The sequence below is a fragment of the Plectropomus leopardus genome, chromosome 1, assembly GCF_026936395.1.
Source record: "Plectropomus leopardus strain MGB_pleo_1.0 chromosome 1, ASM2693639v1, whole genome shotgun sequence".
Classification (NCBI taxonomy): Eukaryota; Metazoa; Chordata; class Actinopteri; order Perciformes; family Serranidae; genus Plectropomus; species Plectropomus leopardus.
The window spans coordinates 12530735-12547657 of NC_142176.1; positions in this window are offsets into that span (position 1 = coordinate 12530735).

Sequence of the window (16923 nt, forward strand, 5' to 3'; positions counted from 1 at the left end):
GGGTTGGAATGAATTATTGATTACGGTGCAGACTTTTAGAGGATGGGTAAAGTCCTGTTAATCACGCCTTGCAGTAGGTTACAGTTATCTTTTAATTAGCAAAAAGAAATAAAAAAAACCCACAAATCATTAATGCTCCATTTCCTGTCATGACTGCCCCAGTAAAATACAAAAAAACCCTTATTTCACACTTTTAAGTCTCATCCATGCTTCCCTGCTTGCTTAAACAGATCTTTGACCGGAATCTTTTCTCTCATGTCAATATTTACTGAATAAGACTTTCTCTTTTATTTTCATTTTTGTGCTCTTACAGAGATGTCAAGCTGCTCGCACCTCCATCATACTAATATGATCCCTGGGGGGAGTTATTTTGTCTTTTATAAACACACTTTTTCTTTTCTATAAAGGGACTCTGCAGTAAAACAGGCGAGAAACAGCCAAGTCCCAACACAACGCTGTCGTCTTTATTAAGCCTCTTCTCTGCACAAATCCCTCTCTTGGCTGGCATACTATATTACCTGTATTGTCAAATATGGCCTCATGTTCCTATAAAAATACATTGATTCTCCCGGCTTCTTTCCTCTTTGGAGACTGAATGTGCTGGTTATCATTTTATTCCAGGACACCGGTATTACAAAGACCTTAGTATATCTCGCCTCCAACAGTATGCAGAAGAAAATAGAGTTCTTGGGACTCAGTGTGTTTTCAGAGCGCAGCCTAACAAACATCCTTTACATTTTAATCTGACCAGGTTTACTCTTTTTGCACCAAGCTGTTCTGCTGCGTGCTCCAGTGTCTTCAATTTATTCAAAGAGTACAGCTTAATTTCCCGTTGCCATTGATTTCTAACGCTGCCACAAGGCAGAGTAAAGAGTCTATTGATTCACACCTTACCCTTCCTTTCACCATCATCTCTGACCAGCTGATGCAAACTCGAGGTACAATGGAGGGTGGGTGAAGGAGATGAAGGGAGATATGACAGGACGTAACAAGCAGGGGGAAATGACAGTGATTAGGTGGGAAATATGGCTGCGGGAGAGAGAGGAAGTTTGTTAAAAAGCTAACAGGAGGGTTATGAGCGAGAGATGTGTGTTTGTGTGGCTCTGTCTGTGCAGGTGATGGAGAAAATGCTACTTTTATCTTCACAAAACTGTCTGGGAAGCTTACAGCGGGAGCGTTAATTTGAACAAGCGATCAATATCAATCAATTTCTATTGAACTCCAAACACCTGAGCCTTCCTCCCGACAAAGTCATCCTCTTCTGTGTAAAAAATCTAAACTAAACCAGCAACGACAGAAATAGACCCTCACATATGATGCAGGGAGATACAGTCTGGGTATAAAGATGCACTTTCTTTCAAAGGTTGTGAGGAGAGGCAGATATGTTGACTCAGTGAGGCCAGACAATTATATTATGGCAAATTAAAGGTCAAGTATGCAGCGTAGTGACAGCTAGCAGTGAGGCTGCAGAACTGAAACTGCTCCTGTGTGCCAAGCATGTAAGACAACTATGAAGACAGATATGAATGTGAAAAAATGTTGGTCCTATCGAGAGCCAGTGTTTGATTTGTCTATTTTGGGTTACTATAGAACAACATGGCAGACTCACAAACACACTCACTCACTCACAAACACAAACCCTCTTATTGTCAGATGATTATACACTGATAAAATAGGGTCAAAAATAGGTATGACATGTAGGTGAATAGGTAGGTGCCACTAAGTCATACACATTGAATTTAATAATTTAATAAAATCTTGACAAATGTTTTTTTGAATTAAATTTAATGTAATTTTCCGATTCTATAGACTGGGGACACAATAACATGAGTTAACAGTGATTTGAAAGTATTCAAGGAATGTGCATTCCATATTTAAAATGACTAATACAATAAAATACAAATTCATATTCATATTAAAAACATAAACAAAATCCACAAATATCACTGCTAAAAATAAAACACATCTTAAAATTATCATATATTAGAGCTGGAGAAAATCAAAAATCACTATATATCTGACCAAATACCTTGATAACGCTATTATTCATTATTTATTTAACCAGGTTGCAGATAAAGAATCTTTTCCAAGAAAGACCTGGCCAAGACAGTCAGCAGTGAGAACATAAAGTTGCAGACAGAAACTCAAAGAAGCTTGAGGGCAGCTGCCTCTATCACACTCAGACTCACCGTGGGTCTGGGTCTGCAGCTGTCTGTATCTCAGAGCAGTGTGAAAGTGAGGAGCGCTCACTCTGCAGCTAAATCAGGGGACCGAAACACCAGAAGTGCCCTAAACAGTGACGCCTGACTCAAAGAAACTTGGCTGACTGAGAGATCTGACTGATGATTCAAATCTTCGACTTTGAGGGGGGCAGCCCGAACAGAAACAGACCTAAAGTCAGGTCCCATCTGCCAAATATGCCATAAATGCTTTACTTACACCTCTCGTATGCAAGAAACTAAAATATATAAATGAGATTACGATTGCCATGTTTCTCCATTGGCATTTAAAACAGGGAAAGAAAATAACTCAATATAGAAGATGCTGTCGTTACTCAGGATGTGATGATATACGCCATGTGCACAAAACATTATAAATCTTTTGTAAATATTAATAAAATCAAGCCACAGTCTGGAATAATATTCATCATATCCAGCTTTTTCCTGACTGCATGCCATTAAAGTCTATGATAACTGCTGAACATTTCAGAGAGCACATAAAAATCAACCAGGCCTGACAGGATTTAAAGAGATTTTCTGTTTATTTTCGACTCCTCTCATTGTGTGATGATGTTTTGGTTCCTGTAATTGGATGTGGAGGTAAATTATTCAAATATGAATGTGTATCAATATATTTCAATCATGGGGTAAAGCAGAGGAAAGCACTTTTAGATGTGATTAGTGCTATAAAACAGAGATGAAACCAAACAATGGATATGTTCACTGCTTTTTGAAATTTTCGACTGACGACTTCAGACTTACTCTGCCTTACAGATTTTTCTTTTTGCGATTTGCTTCTTGAGCTAAAGGCAAGTCGACAAATACAAACAATGCTCTGGCTGAATATGGGAAGGTCTATTTTAGGAAGAATACCTAAACTAAGTATGCCAAGCCTGTGTGTGTGTGCGTGTGTGCGTGCGTGCGTGCGTGCGTGCAAAAGTGATTCAGACCCTATACAGTCAAGTGCAGGTACTCTTCCATTAATGGGAAACTTATCTCTCTCGAACACACGCTGACCTTCACCACCAGCTAATTGGCGTAGGCAGGCTTTTGCTTTTACAAGACTGTAGTCAAGTAGGTGTGCATGTGCGTGTGCCCGTCTGAGCTTTCAAGTTGAGATGCTGAGAAAACACCTGCACCTGCATCCTGTGCCAATTACCTCCCTTAACCCTCTCCTGACCTCTTTCCCCACCTCCTCTGTGCAGGAGCACCACTTACTGTGAAGCCTCCTCCTTCTCCTCTTTCTTTTATCCCGAGTCTGTCACCTCTGCCAGCTTTGGCCCCTCCTACCTCCAATCTGTTCTCATTCATTCACCTTTTTTTTCTTGTGTGTAAGTGTTAAGGATGCTTGAGAGTTTGAGTGGGGTTTTGTGCATGTGTGTAAAAGTGAGAAATTAACAGGAATTCAAGGCAGAGATACACTTGAACACAAAAATTAATATGCAGTGTAAAAACACTCAAATCAAGGTCTGCATTGGGTTGGGTACCCAGCAGGTAACCCAAAGAAAAAGGTGTTATGTTGTCTCAATTTTATGTCAGTTTTTGGGTGTGGGTAAAAAAAAAATCAAATCAAATAAACAGACATACGGATCAGATTGTGGGTGCTGGTTGAAAAATATGTTAAATTAAGATGAGAATAATAATACTTTAATTGACTGTTTTAACGTTTTAATCCTCAGACTTTGTCGTCTGCACCAGGTGGAATATGAGAGCAGCTTCAGTCAGGTGCACCACTTAAAGGCGCAAAGGCAAAAGCTTTATTTAAATTGTATTTTTTGACTTCCCTTAATCTTAAAATATAATATCTTTGTTTCACATGTATGAAATGCCCTACCAAATTATTTCAGCACATATGACCACATATTGCAGAACTAAGTGGTTATATGTGCACACATGAGCAGATAATGAAAAACTGGCCCCCTAAGGCACAGACATGCAAAAGAGTAAGTCACAGAAACTTTGAGGTGGTTTTGCCACTTTTTGGTTGTTTTATGTGTCCTTCTATTGACATTAAGTGTCTCTCTGAAGTTGTTTTGTGTCTCCTTGAGGTAATTTTAGGTCTTTTTTGGTGTCTTTTTTCTTTGTTTTGTCTCTCTTCGTTGCAGTGTTGTGTGTCCGACGGCATTTTTGGCCTTTTTGTGGTAAATTTGTGTCTTTGTGGTTGGTTTGTGTCTCCTTGCAGCAATTTTGTGTCTCTTTGTTGCAGTTTTGTGTCTCTTTGACACCATTTTCTGCCACTGAGGTAAATTTGTGTCTTTAAGGTTGTTTTGCATCTTTTGTACTTGTTTTGTGTCTCTTTGAAGATATTTTGTGTCTCTATGAAGATGTTTTGGTTCTCTCTGAAGTGATTTTGTGTCTTGGAGGTGATTTTCCTTTCTGGTCTTTTTCTGTCCTTTGTGGTCATTTTATGTTTCTAATTGATCCATGGTAATTTTAGTGGAATTTTTCAAGTGTGGGCCAGGGAGGAGGTGCCTAACACTTTGGGCCCCTGGGCCCGTGTCTTTAATATACCATCAGTAATCAATCCATGTGCGCGGATAGCGCGGTAGGTGCGGTATTGCATGTTGCGGTTACTGTTGGGGAGCGGGGCTTAAAAATCAAGGCAGGACTGCAATGCACTAAGGAGAGTCCTTTTTGCATTTTCACCTGATTAAAGTTGTCAAATATTCATGTGTATGTATCTGCCATCCCTCATAGACCACTATTTATGGGAGCTGATGGCTGGGGATTGTTTCCAGTGTTCTGGGTGAGGGAAAACTGAGCCGTTTTGAAGCAGATCAAACAATGGAGTACTCTGCCTGAAGCAGTGGAAAATGTTGGCTTCATGCAGCCGACAGTAGAACAAAATGCTGACCTTATGCAAACACAAACTGCTGTCATCAAAAAATAGAACCACTGTTGTAAAAACAACTCGGTTTGAGGCATGAAGTCGGTTGGGAACACAGTGTGAGGAAAACAGTGTCATCTTCTTCTGTGACGCATGCTTCCAGAAGTGGGAAAGAAATGTAGGACGAGTGGGTTATAATGATTTTCAAAAGAGGCTACATAACATCTTGTACTGTAAAAAAAGATACAAAAGAGGGGCCTGCATGTGCACTCTGTGTCACAGAGGGCTATCAGTACTGTACACTGTGAATTGTCCAATTTGTCTAGCTCGTCTTTGTCAGTGTGTTTCCCTGGGTGGCAGTGTAACCCCTTCACATTCAAAGTCACCAACAGGAATAAAAAGCGTGAATCACTCCAGTGGACAGACTTCCTGTTAATTAATTGTTTTAATTGTTTTCCCCTTCAGAAACAGGAAATGATCAAAGTCAACGCAGCCGAGCTCTTGCCGCATTGTGCATCTCCCTAATGGGAGGGAGAAAACAGTACACGTCTCTTCGGCACTCTGTGAATTATTCACTCCCACCTCGGGCCATTGTCTATTGATGTTGCTACAAACTTACCCAATGCACAATTGACAATCCTGACACTAGCCACATCTAACAGCCCTCCCTCAATCATCACTATTTTATCATGTGCATGTGTCTGTTTTAATATTCACACACCCGTGAAAGCAGACTAGAGAGGGGTGTGCAGTGATATAATTTGATATTCTCCCCCAGATGTTGTAAAACATTGCCGGGTGATTAGCATACTCTGGATGGAACTAAACATAATAATCATTTTATGAGTCTAATACATCAGCGCTTCAGTATTACTGCACATTAAAAGATACAGCTACTGGCTAAACATATGTTCCATTTACATATGCAAACGGTAATTGAGAGACTAAGAAAATCTTAAACGTTTTAATGATCTGAGTTGCCCGTCCCATTCTAATTAACCAAAAGGACTGCACTCTTCTGCTACACTGTAAAATCTGACAAACTGATCTTACTTAAAATCATCTTGGAAAACATCTGCCCTGAAAAAAGATCAGGAAATAAAATTATAAATCCTAATTTATGTTTACTTTATATCTAAGTGTTAAGTTGTTGCAACTTAAAAGTGGCAAAAAAAAATTACATCGTTCTTTCTAAGTGTCACCAACTTCAGTAAACCAAGTTAATCTGACTTATCTTGATTATGACAGAGAGGATTTTACCAATGATGAAGTTTGGAGATGTGCGAGTTCTGTTTTGTCAACATGTTTAAGAAAATACAAATATGAGTAACTAGTGTGCAACCAGAAGAATACAGATATACAGCACAATATACTTGGTTTACTGAAGTTGCAAAATATTAGAAAAATAGATTTAATTAATTTTTTGAGTTGCAACAGCTTCACAATATTAAGTAAATATGACTAAATTTTAAGTAAACTTAAAAATAAGACATAAAGTAAACAAATTAAGTTTAATAGTTATATCTACTTTCAATTTTTAATGCGATCTGTTTCCAAGATTACTTTAAGGAAGATAAACTTGGCAGATTTTACAGTGAAATATGGTTAATACCTGAAGTATTTAAAGTTAACTTGAAGCTACATTTTCTTATTCTTACTTTTATTTTCGCCAAGGCAGTCAAGTTTTTGGTGACATTTTGGTGGCACATTTTAGCAGGATTACAGAAAAACTGCTGGCGAAGTACAAGGCAGATACAAGTCTGTTTGATTTTTTCAAACTCGTTGAATTTGCAAGAAAGAGCATCTGACCTTGGCTTATGTGCTCTTGTATGTTTAAAATACAATTATGATTGATAGTATATGCTACCGGCAGAATACAGATATATAGCACTGTATGATTGGTTTACTGAAGTTGCTAAAACATATAGATTTAATTTAACTTATAATTTTTAAGTTGCAACAATGTCATAATATTAAGTAAATATAACTTAATTTTAATTAAACTTAAAAATCAGATCTAAAGTAAATATAAATTAAGATTAATAGTTATATTTAGGGTATATTTAAGGTGATTGGTTTCTAGATTTTTTTTTTTTAAATTATAATCAATTTGTCAGATTTTTAAGTGTATTCAGCTTTAAGTATCCTTTTATTTGATTTCTGGAGATTATTCTCTGATGCTCAAATGGTCAGCCCAGTCATTATTATCCTCTCCAGACCCCTAACTGTGATTATTATTACAATGCCTGTTCAAAGCATTTGCTTAATGTTCACCAAAAGGCCAATGTGTCTCTGTCATTTAGTATAAACTCAACATTTGGTACGGCACCTCTTTCTTTCCCTCCTTCCTCCCCTGAAAGCTCACAGAAAAAATGTAGAGGAAAGCACACACTGCCAACTGTGCGGTTCAGATAAAAAGCACAGATTGAAGCTAAATATGTGAGTGTGCGAGTTAGTCATACTGTTAGCATCTTTATTATCTAACTGTCCTGCGCCTCGCTGACAGAGAGCAGCTGTGTTTCAGGATGTCTCTCTGCAGGTGCAAAGCCCACACACACTACGGACAGGAAATTACAGCTTCACCTGGGCCAGCAATCACCTGTGCTCCATCCTGACTCAGCCCCTGCTGCCCTGTGGGAGAGAAACCCCTCCACAACACTTCTCAATACAAGCTCCTTTCCTTTTCTCTCACTTTCCAGTTGTTTGCCGTATTTTCTCCCTTTTCTCTCTCCCTCCTGATGCTTTTCTTAGCATCCTCATTTTCCCGCCTTTTATCCAACTTCTGCAGGTCTCAACAGGCCTGCTTTGTCGGAGTCAGCACTTATAATGTTGGTACAAACACCGCACACACAGCATTCAGGTATTTCTGAATTTGATATATAGATAACCTTGGAGCTGTGTGGAATTCCTGCTTCTCAGTGTGAGAGCAGAATAATGCCAACTCCTGTATTCTGCCTCATCTTGGATGTTAGATACACATGGGTAGCCTCTCCTACTGACCCTTCATATTCAGTGCGTAAAAAAGAAAGTTCCAAAGCTGAAATAAATACAGTATGTTGCTTTGTACAGACCATACACATTTCCTACATTTTGCCATGTAAATAAAGCCAGTATCCACCATTCAGGGCAGTAGCTAATAAGATTATATACTGTATTTTATTTCACACTGTATTTGAAAAAACCTGACATTGCAATATTTTTTCTGCAAAAAATATTATAATATAAAAAAATAGTAATTATTCATCATTCTAGTGTTACTTGTGTGATTTTGTAGGGGAGCTCTTCTGCATATAAACTAAAAATAATAATACTAGACGCTAAAAAATGATGCTGCTCTCTCATGGTGCTTCCTTCCTGTTCTTTGCTCATCTTCAGTTAGTGGGCAGGAGCAGGGCGTACTTTGGTTTCTTATCAGACTTGTCTTGCAGATTAACGTAGTGTTAAGGTTACCTTTCCGGTCTCAGGGCTCTGAACTCTTGTTCGGAAACCTCTGGTTTCTTTAGGCCAACTCAATTAGCCTAAGCCTAACTCCTCGCTGTTAACTGGCTTTTACAGTCCAGAAAACTCTGCAGTGAAGAATAATCAGCAGACGTCCTGATAAGACTGCATTAAACAAATGTTTCATTTTTTTCTGTTCACCAAAACATAGCCCTTACAATAATTCTATTTGAACATGAGCTTATCTACACAATTTCAGCCGAGTCGCATGGTAGATAATTTAACACGCTGTCACAGCGGATCATATCGATGGATGAGAGGAGCAGCTGCTACAGACTAAAAGCAACCTTTTAGACCAAGCTCAATAAGCATTCAGAGTTTAACTTTCACTGCATCTGGTGTGCTGCTGCTCCATCTGTGCCCAGAGTACACTCTGCACTCTGGTATGTATATATATATATATATATTTAAATAAGGTTCCTAATGTATGATCTGGTTCCAAAAATATGAAATGAAACCATGGCAGCAGCTTTAATTGTGGCAGACCGCCACAAATAAATGAATGTGTAGGAAACCCTAAGAACCATCTGATGTCTGATGATTAGCTGTGTTGCTTTAAACATTACAACTACTTTGGTGGATTAAATAAATCAAGAATCAAGCAGCAAAAAAAGTCTTAGCATGACATGCTTTCGTTAATTTGCCTTTCTTCACATTGCAAATCTGGCAAGGTAACCATCAAGGCAATCATCATACAGATGCTGAAATGATTTGTGCGGCATTGCCTTGTATATATGATAATTTTCTTATGGGAATTTGGGGGCTTTATGCAGCCTGGACAACTTAACACCCTACATAAAAGCCTATTTTAATAGGCTGATTCCAGTACTTTAAGACTCAGTGTTTCTATTTAAATTTGACACATGAATAAATAAACTAATAAATTAACAAACAAAGGAGGAAACTTCTGACCTTCACATTTCTAAAATCCAGGCTATCACACATTGAACCCACGAGTGCAAAGGGAATTACTAATGATATGAAAACAAACACTTTTATCCTTGGCACTGACTTGAGGAGGCACGTTTTAGAACAGCAGCTGAAACATTACTTCTTTAAGAACTCTTTTGAGTCACTGGTATTGATTAGACGCTCCTTTCAATTACTGCAGATATACAACGTTATGGTCATTCAGTGCAGTGAGAACAATAAAGGGATTATGTAATGCTCCTTTGAGAGGTTATTTACAGTGAAAGATGATACAACTTGGTAGTGCCAAAGTTTAGTAGCCCCAAAGGCAAAGATTCAACTGCCTCTTCTTTGTAATTTAAATTTCTGAACTACCCCTGGATTTGAGACTGCAACCTCAACTATCGCTGCATGTTTGATGAGGCTTGGTGCAAAATGCCTAAATGTGAACAGAAACAGACAAAAACTTAAAACCTGGTATTCAGAGACTTGAAGGAGAAAAGATCATTCTTCCAAATCACCACAGGGTAATAAAATGCTTAAGTCTGGAGACATTCTTGAGACTGAACATCCTCTACTTCAGAAAGCTTAAATAAGCATAAAAAGCACACCTGTTACTTCTGCAGCTTCATGTTGAGAGGCAATGATCCCAGTTCATGCCCACTCATCTTAATTAAGGTGCTAATTAAGTTGGGTGGGCTGTAACAGCATGTTTAAAGATTCCTCCAGCATTCATGGAAGTTTGCCTCTCTTTCTCACTGCTAAAGACCTGCTACGAATGTCCACGACATTATAAAGAAATGACATTGCTACTGTACACACCATTGTGTTCAATGTATTCATAATATCAAATCAAAATTGTGATAATTCATGGGGAAGATTCATAGATTGAAGATGAAATCAAAGAGTACACGTGAGAGATGTTCTTTTCTCAAAAACTGTCTCCTGAGAAGTTACGTTTGTTTAGATATGAACGTTATACTGATCAGCTGCAACACTGAAACCACAAGAGTTCAAGTGAATTACATTGATCATTATTACAAAAAACATATTTTATTATTATTATTGAAATGTTCTGGTGGGAAGTCTTTGGTCCTGGCATTCATGTGGATGCCACTTCACGCACTCCTCTAGGGCTCATATCAGTATCGTGATATAACACTACATATCGTCTCAGATTTTGGATTTCGTAATATCGTAACTGTTGCCTTTTCCTGTGTTTTTAAGGCTGCATTAAAGTAAAGTAAAGTAATTTTCAGAACTTACCAGAATGTTGTAGCTGTGCTACTCTCTGCCTTTACCCACTAAGTCATTATAACCACATTAATGATTAGATTTGGGATTTCCTTGTCTATTTATTGTTTTATTCACTGACATTTCTTTGATTATAAATGTTTGAATCTACCTCTGATTTGTGAAATGTTCTGCTGTTTGACAAATGATTATCAAGTTCTGAAAATAAATAATAGTTTAAACCACAATTAACTCTCTAATTTCTTCAGCTCTCAGGAGCGAAAGTCAGTCTTTAAACTTGGGAACAAATAGACTATTTTGGCACAATAATAATCTATAGATTGGAATGTAAATTTTCATTGTGATAACATTTTTAGCCATATCGCCCAGGCCTATGCTACACCCCCCAGACACCGTAGCAGACCAACTACTCCCATTGCAATGGCATTTTCCGATTACAGTGGCCCTCCGAGCAGGACTACGTGCCACGTCACAATGCAAAAACTGCTCACAATGGCCAATACAACTGAGCCTCCATAGGACGTGCGAGTACCTCGCAATCCACAGGACTCAAAGAATCGCTATGATGCGAAACATAACAGGACACCCCCAGACGTCCTGTGTCCATACCTCAATGGGTCAAAGCTCCCACTGTGGATCCGACTTGGCTCTGACCTGCAAAGGAACAGACACAGGACCTCTAAGGTACCAGCACGTTCCACGGATGCTCAATCTGATTGGGACCAGGGGAATTTGAAAGCCAGATTGATGCCTTGAGCTCTTTCTCACATTCCTCTGGTCATTCCTGAGCAGTTTTTGTGTTGTGGCATGGCATGGTGTCCTGCTGGGTGGGCTACTGCCATCGGAGAGTGCTGTTGCCATGACTGGGTGTTTGGGTGGGTGGTGCGTGTCAAGTTGCATCTACATGAATGCCAGAACCCAAAAGTTCCCTGCAAAACTTTGCATTGTATATGATGATCAATGTTATTCACTTCGGTGGTTTTTTAAGTTGTGGCTGATTGTTTATTTGGCTCTCTCTCACCATAGTGTGCAGTCCTGTTGTTTAACCTCAAGTTTCTAGTTGAAAAAGTTTATTTATGTGCTTTGAAATGGTCTCTGTGGAATGAGCTAACTTTATCATTTATCCTACAAATTATTTGGAGCTACCGGGTAATAAGAATCTAGTTTATGTTTTGCTGTTATGCTGTTTTTGAAAAGTTAGGACAATTACATTCATGCATTCTGTCTGTAGCAAAACAGAAAAACAGTCATCTGAACAAGGCAAAACGGCTGATCTGAGAAATGAGACTAATGTTGACCAGAAATGGAGGGGAGTATGGAAAGGAGGGAAAGACATAATCAAAGAAAAAGAAGCGACTGTGTGTATCATTATCAAAACTATGTATGAATGACACAGCTAACAGCACAGCCAAGTCGTTTTCTTTAATACACACACCCTCGTCTGTGTGTGTTTAATGGATTGAGCTACAGTTCACGTCTTCAGGCTGCAGAGGATGAGCTCTAACAGTCTGTCAGCGACCTTTTCTTGGCTTTCCGTCTGATCAAAGCCTCTACTCAGCAGCACTCCCTGCTGCAGGTCCCAACCCTCTGTCCCTCTCACTTGATGTGGAGGAGAACAAAGGCGAGCCGGAGAAGGACAGACAGAGGAGAGAAGGAGAAAGAAGAAAGTGAGAGGGGAGAGGGAGAAAACAGGGAGAGGCCATGCTGAGAGGTCATGTTTGATGAGAACTCTGGATCTCCTGCAGATAGACAAAGAGAGAAAGGTCGGCTCAACTCAGCCAAAATAGAAGCACAGAGGAGGAGGGATGAGGACAAAAGATGAGGCAGAAGTGGTCAGAAGACTGAGGAGGAGAAAGAGGAGGGGAGGGACGAGGAGGACCCATCGGACAGGAATAGCAGCTCCAATTAAGATTGGTCACAAGATAAACAGATGCCCTGCGTTTATGTGCTTGTGTGTGTGTGCATACATGTCTCCGGGGTTGTGAGTGTGTGGGAGGAGACAGTGAAAGTGCAATGTGTGTGTGTTTGCGTGTGTGTGTGTGTGTTAGCATATGAGTTTACAAGCATCCATGCATGCATATGTACATTTCTGAGCATTAATATAAATGTGTGTTAAAGTTGCATCCAAGCAAATATGTGCATGACTGCGTGAATGCATTTTTTATCATGTTTTTTCTACCTACTTACATCCATGCAGTGATGAAATGTAAAAAAGTAAAAGTATACTTAGTCGAGTACTGTACTTATGTACAGATTTGAGGTACTTGTACTTTGAGGATTTTCTTTTCATGCCACTTCTTTTACTTTTACCCCACTACAATTCAGAAGATAATGCTGAACTTTTTACTTCACTACATTTATCTAAATGTTTTAGTTACTTTACAAATCAAGATTTTTGCATCAAAACATGACAAAAGATTAAAAAATATGATGTTTCATAGTCAGTTCAATAACAGTTTACGAGAGAACAGCTGAAAAATTAGTTTCTTAATCAATCAGTCAATTTATATAAAATTAATTGCCAACTGTTTTGATAAACATTCAAGTTTTGTTTTTTTTTTAAATAATTTTTCATTTTGGGAGGTATATTTCCCCTATAACTTGATTTTTTTCTTTTTATGGTAAGGATTTGGGGGATGTTTTATTTCTATTTTTAATGATTTAATTTTTTTGTTTTCATTTTTGAAAAATAACAGATTTTTAGGGATGTTTATATCTATTTTTTATCATTTCAATACGTGGTTACATTGGGTACTTTTATTTTTTATATTGTCAGTATATTTTCCTGATTATACTTTCTTACTTTTACTTCAGTAACATTTTCAATGCAGGACTTTTACTTGTAACAGAGTATTTTCATAGGGTGGTATCAGTACTTTTACTCGAGTAAAGGACCTGAATACTTTGTCTACCACTGTATTCATGCATGAGTATATATGTGTGTTAGAGTAGGTAGATGTTGGGTGTGTGTGTGTGTGTGTGTGTGTGTGTGTGTGTGTGTGTGTGTGTGTGTGTGTGTGTGTGTGTCTGCGCTGATTAGTATTTCAGTAATTAAATCCACATCCAGCATGTCCACCTCGACCTTGGTTGCCATGGCGGTCACCGTGGGGATAGTGTCACACAGATCATGCCAGCATGGAGGTTGTGAGTGTGTCGTACATCAGCAGACCAAATGGTTATCGAGCTGATCAACTGTGCGTTTTACGTTTGTGGGATGATGATGAAGTACGATGCCTGCAGCTTCTGTATATGTGTAAGTGCGGATGATAGAATGGGTGCAAAGGATGAAGAATCTCTGTGCTTCTCCTCATCTGTTGCTACTGGATACGGATGATCTTTCAGCCTCGTGCAAGGGCGGCAGGGCAAAGTGACAACACCCCCGCTGTGGCTCCATCTTTCCTTCTCCAGTGTCTCTGTCTATTGTTGTCACTGTCCTTGTCTGTCTTTGTCTATCTTTCTCCATTCATGTCACTTAGTAAAACTGGTAAACCACAGAAGACATGCAAAGTATCAAGATAAGACTGAGCAATCGAGCTGATCATTTTTTTCTTGGACCAGATCAATATAAGATAAACAAGATTAATTATTTAAGCTTTCTTATCAACTTTGGAGCGAGTCACCTGGACACCAATATAGAACTGAATTGTGTATCATAATAGTTTTCTTACTTATATCTATAAAAAGATCAATTAAATCCAGATGTAAATGATAGTATTCCAAAAATAAATGGCTACAAAAGTGCACTCAGTTAAGTGCAAATTGCAGCAGAGCAGCTGCACTCGAGCTTATCACTGCCACTCCAGACAATTCTTGTAATCCAGCAGACGCAGGTTTCAGGAGATATGATATACCCCTAATTGTAAGGATGAATGTTTTTTAACAACTAAAACATAGCTACAAATCTTTGGTCTACGTAGTCCATGATTTTAAATGGTATTAGGTTTTCTGTTGGCTACAATAAAGTAGGAAATACACCATAAACACAATTAATTAATGTATTGCCTTTGTCTCTAAAATGAACCATTTCAATAAAATTACTTTGCTTTGCCAAAAATCAAAAAAAGGAAACAATTTAGCTGCCTGCAAACTTATATGTCATAAGCACAAATATCAAGGAGAATGACCAAATAAAAAAAAACTCAGGCAAGCAAAAGTCTCCGCCCTTTAAAATGTTCCTGGTGTGGTACGATGCTGCGTGAAGGATGCAACAAAACTAGGTTGCCACAGTGGCAGCCTGAATGCAGTGCAGCTGTTCCTGGAGGAAATGTCTCTCCCAGCTCCCCAACAGTGAAGATGTTAGCAAAGATAACAAAAAAATCAGTTCATACCTAACTTTAATAAATCATACCATATTGGGTGAGCAAATAATCTGCAGATGCTCCTGTTCAAAAGGAGACCAAACTTTTCTATGGATGCCAGTTTTTGAGCCACAACAAAGGCCTGAATGAAAGCCTGCAACAAATACTAAAGCAGGTTGTTTATATTCAAATCGATTTCCGGAAAACTTCCAGCCCCTAACGGCCTGTTAAGAGGAGTGAGAGGTCAGCAGTTAATGACATCACAAAAAAGTCAATAAAACAGATTCTTCAACTATTGTTAATCACTGCAATCATGCAAGCTTCCTGAGCATAAATGTACACACAAAATACATCAAAATACGTTTAAATGCAGTTCTTTTGCAATGTTATGTTTTCAAACCATGTCAAAACAAATGCATTTTAAAGTAACATACAAATTAGTTCAACTTAAATTTTTAAGACTCAGAAGAAACTTTTTTTTTCTGGCACGAAACTTCATAAACAAAAAACAATGTCTCCATGATAACCCTGCATAACCTTACTATAAATTACCATTAAAGGAGAAAACACATTTGTTCACCATCTGAAGGGTTTTGCAATGTTAAAAACAGTTTTTTAAATTAGTGCAGCAGTGGTATACAAGGACTGCTTGACTACGGGAGGAGGACATTCTGTCAAATATGTGCATCTGATATGGTGACAAAGTGACATTGAGCTGTCAGCTGTCATACTAAAGTTGTTCACCCCCCTTAGTTAAGCCAAGAGCATTGCACAGGAAATGACGAGTGGTTCAAAAAAAGGCAGACTGGTACTTCATCACTGACACACCTTGGACTGTGTCTCCCTCGACCTATGGTAAGAATAGTTTTTCTGTGTATCTGAACTTAATCCTCCCTTTTAGTGCCACTTTTCTAGTGCAAAATCTCACAATGTACCATCATAAAAATGGAACAGAAACATCCTCAAGGCAGAAAACGTCAAAAGAAAATATTCTACCAGAGGAAACACTAGTTTGTGTGTGACAAGATTAAAGGAAAGCGTTGCCACAATTACGAAGACGTCCATCTGTGCCGGCGGTCTGCAGCATGTTGGTCATTAAAACTACATGTCCCACAGTGCCTAGAGTGCCTTCAATTCATTGTGTGTGACATTCTCAGCTGCAAATTTCTCAAGACCGGCGCAGCCCGGAAAGTTGGTGGTAAACAAGCTGTTAGCATATCCCCCACCCCACCCCACCCAAACCCTCCATCACATCCACCTGCTGCAGGCCAGACTGAACAAATCTCCATCTCGATTCTTCACTTTGTGAACTATTTCTTATCTAAAATTAAAAAGCATGTTGTTTTTTCGTCTAGACAGTTCCAGCTGTTGCTCTACAGCTTCATGAGACAAGCAGGTTGGAGGTTTGACATGCGCCACCAGGTGGGGATTTCCAGGAGCACAGATATATGATGACCTGGCGTACATCAACCACCACTTACAGAAAGAAGACAACTAAAACTGCTGCACAGCGCATGTTAAAAACATGACACCCTTCTGAATAATTCATGGAAACAGGTTGAAAGTATGCAAAGTGTTTGCTTGACCAGATGCATCTGAACTATTTCAAAAAATTTAAGGGCATATTGAAATATCTTCTCCCTTATCCTCTTCAGCCTTCATCAGTGTGACAAGTCTCATTAGCGACTCAGTGTGTGTCATATCTCCTCCCCTCGGTGCTGGCTCTCACACAGTTCAGATCATTTCAAGTTCCTCCCTCTGCAACTTTAATTTCCCCTCTCTCCAACTTCATCCCTTTCTCTGTCCTCCATCTATGTCTCAGCAGCTCTCAGAGGTAATTTTCTCTTTTCTTCAAGGCTCATTGGTCACAGAAAGGAATCTGTTCTCACTGCCCACCAGTCTGGGACCTTCAAGACCT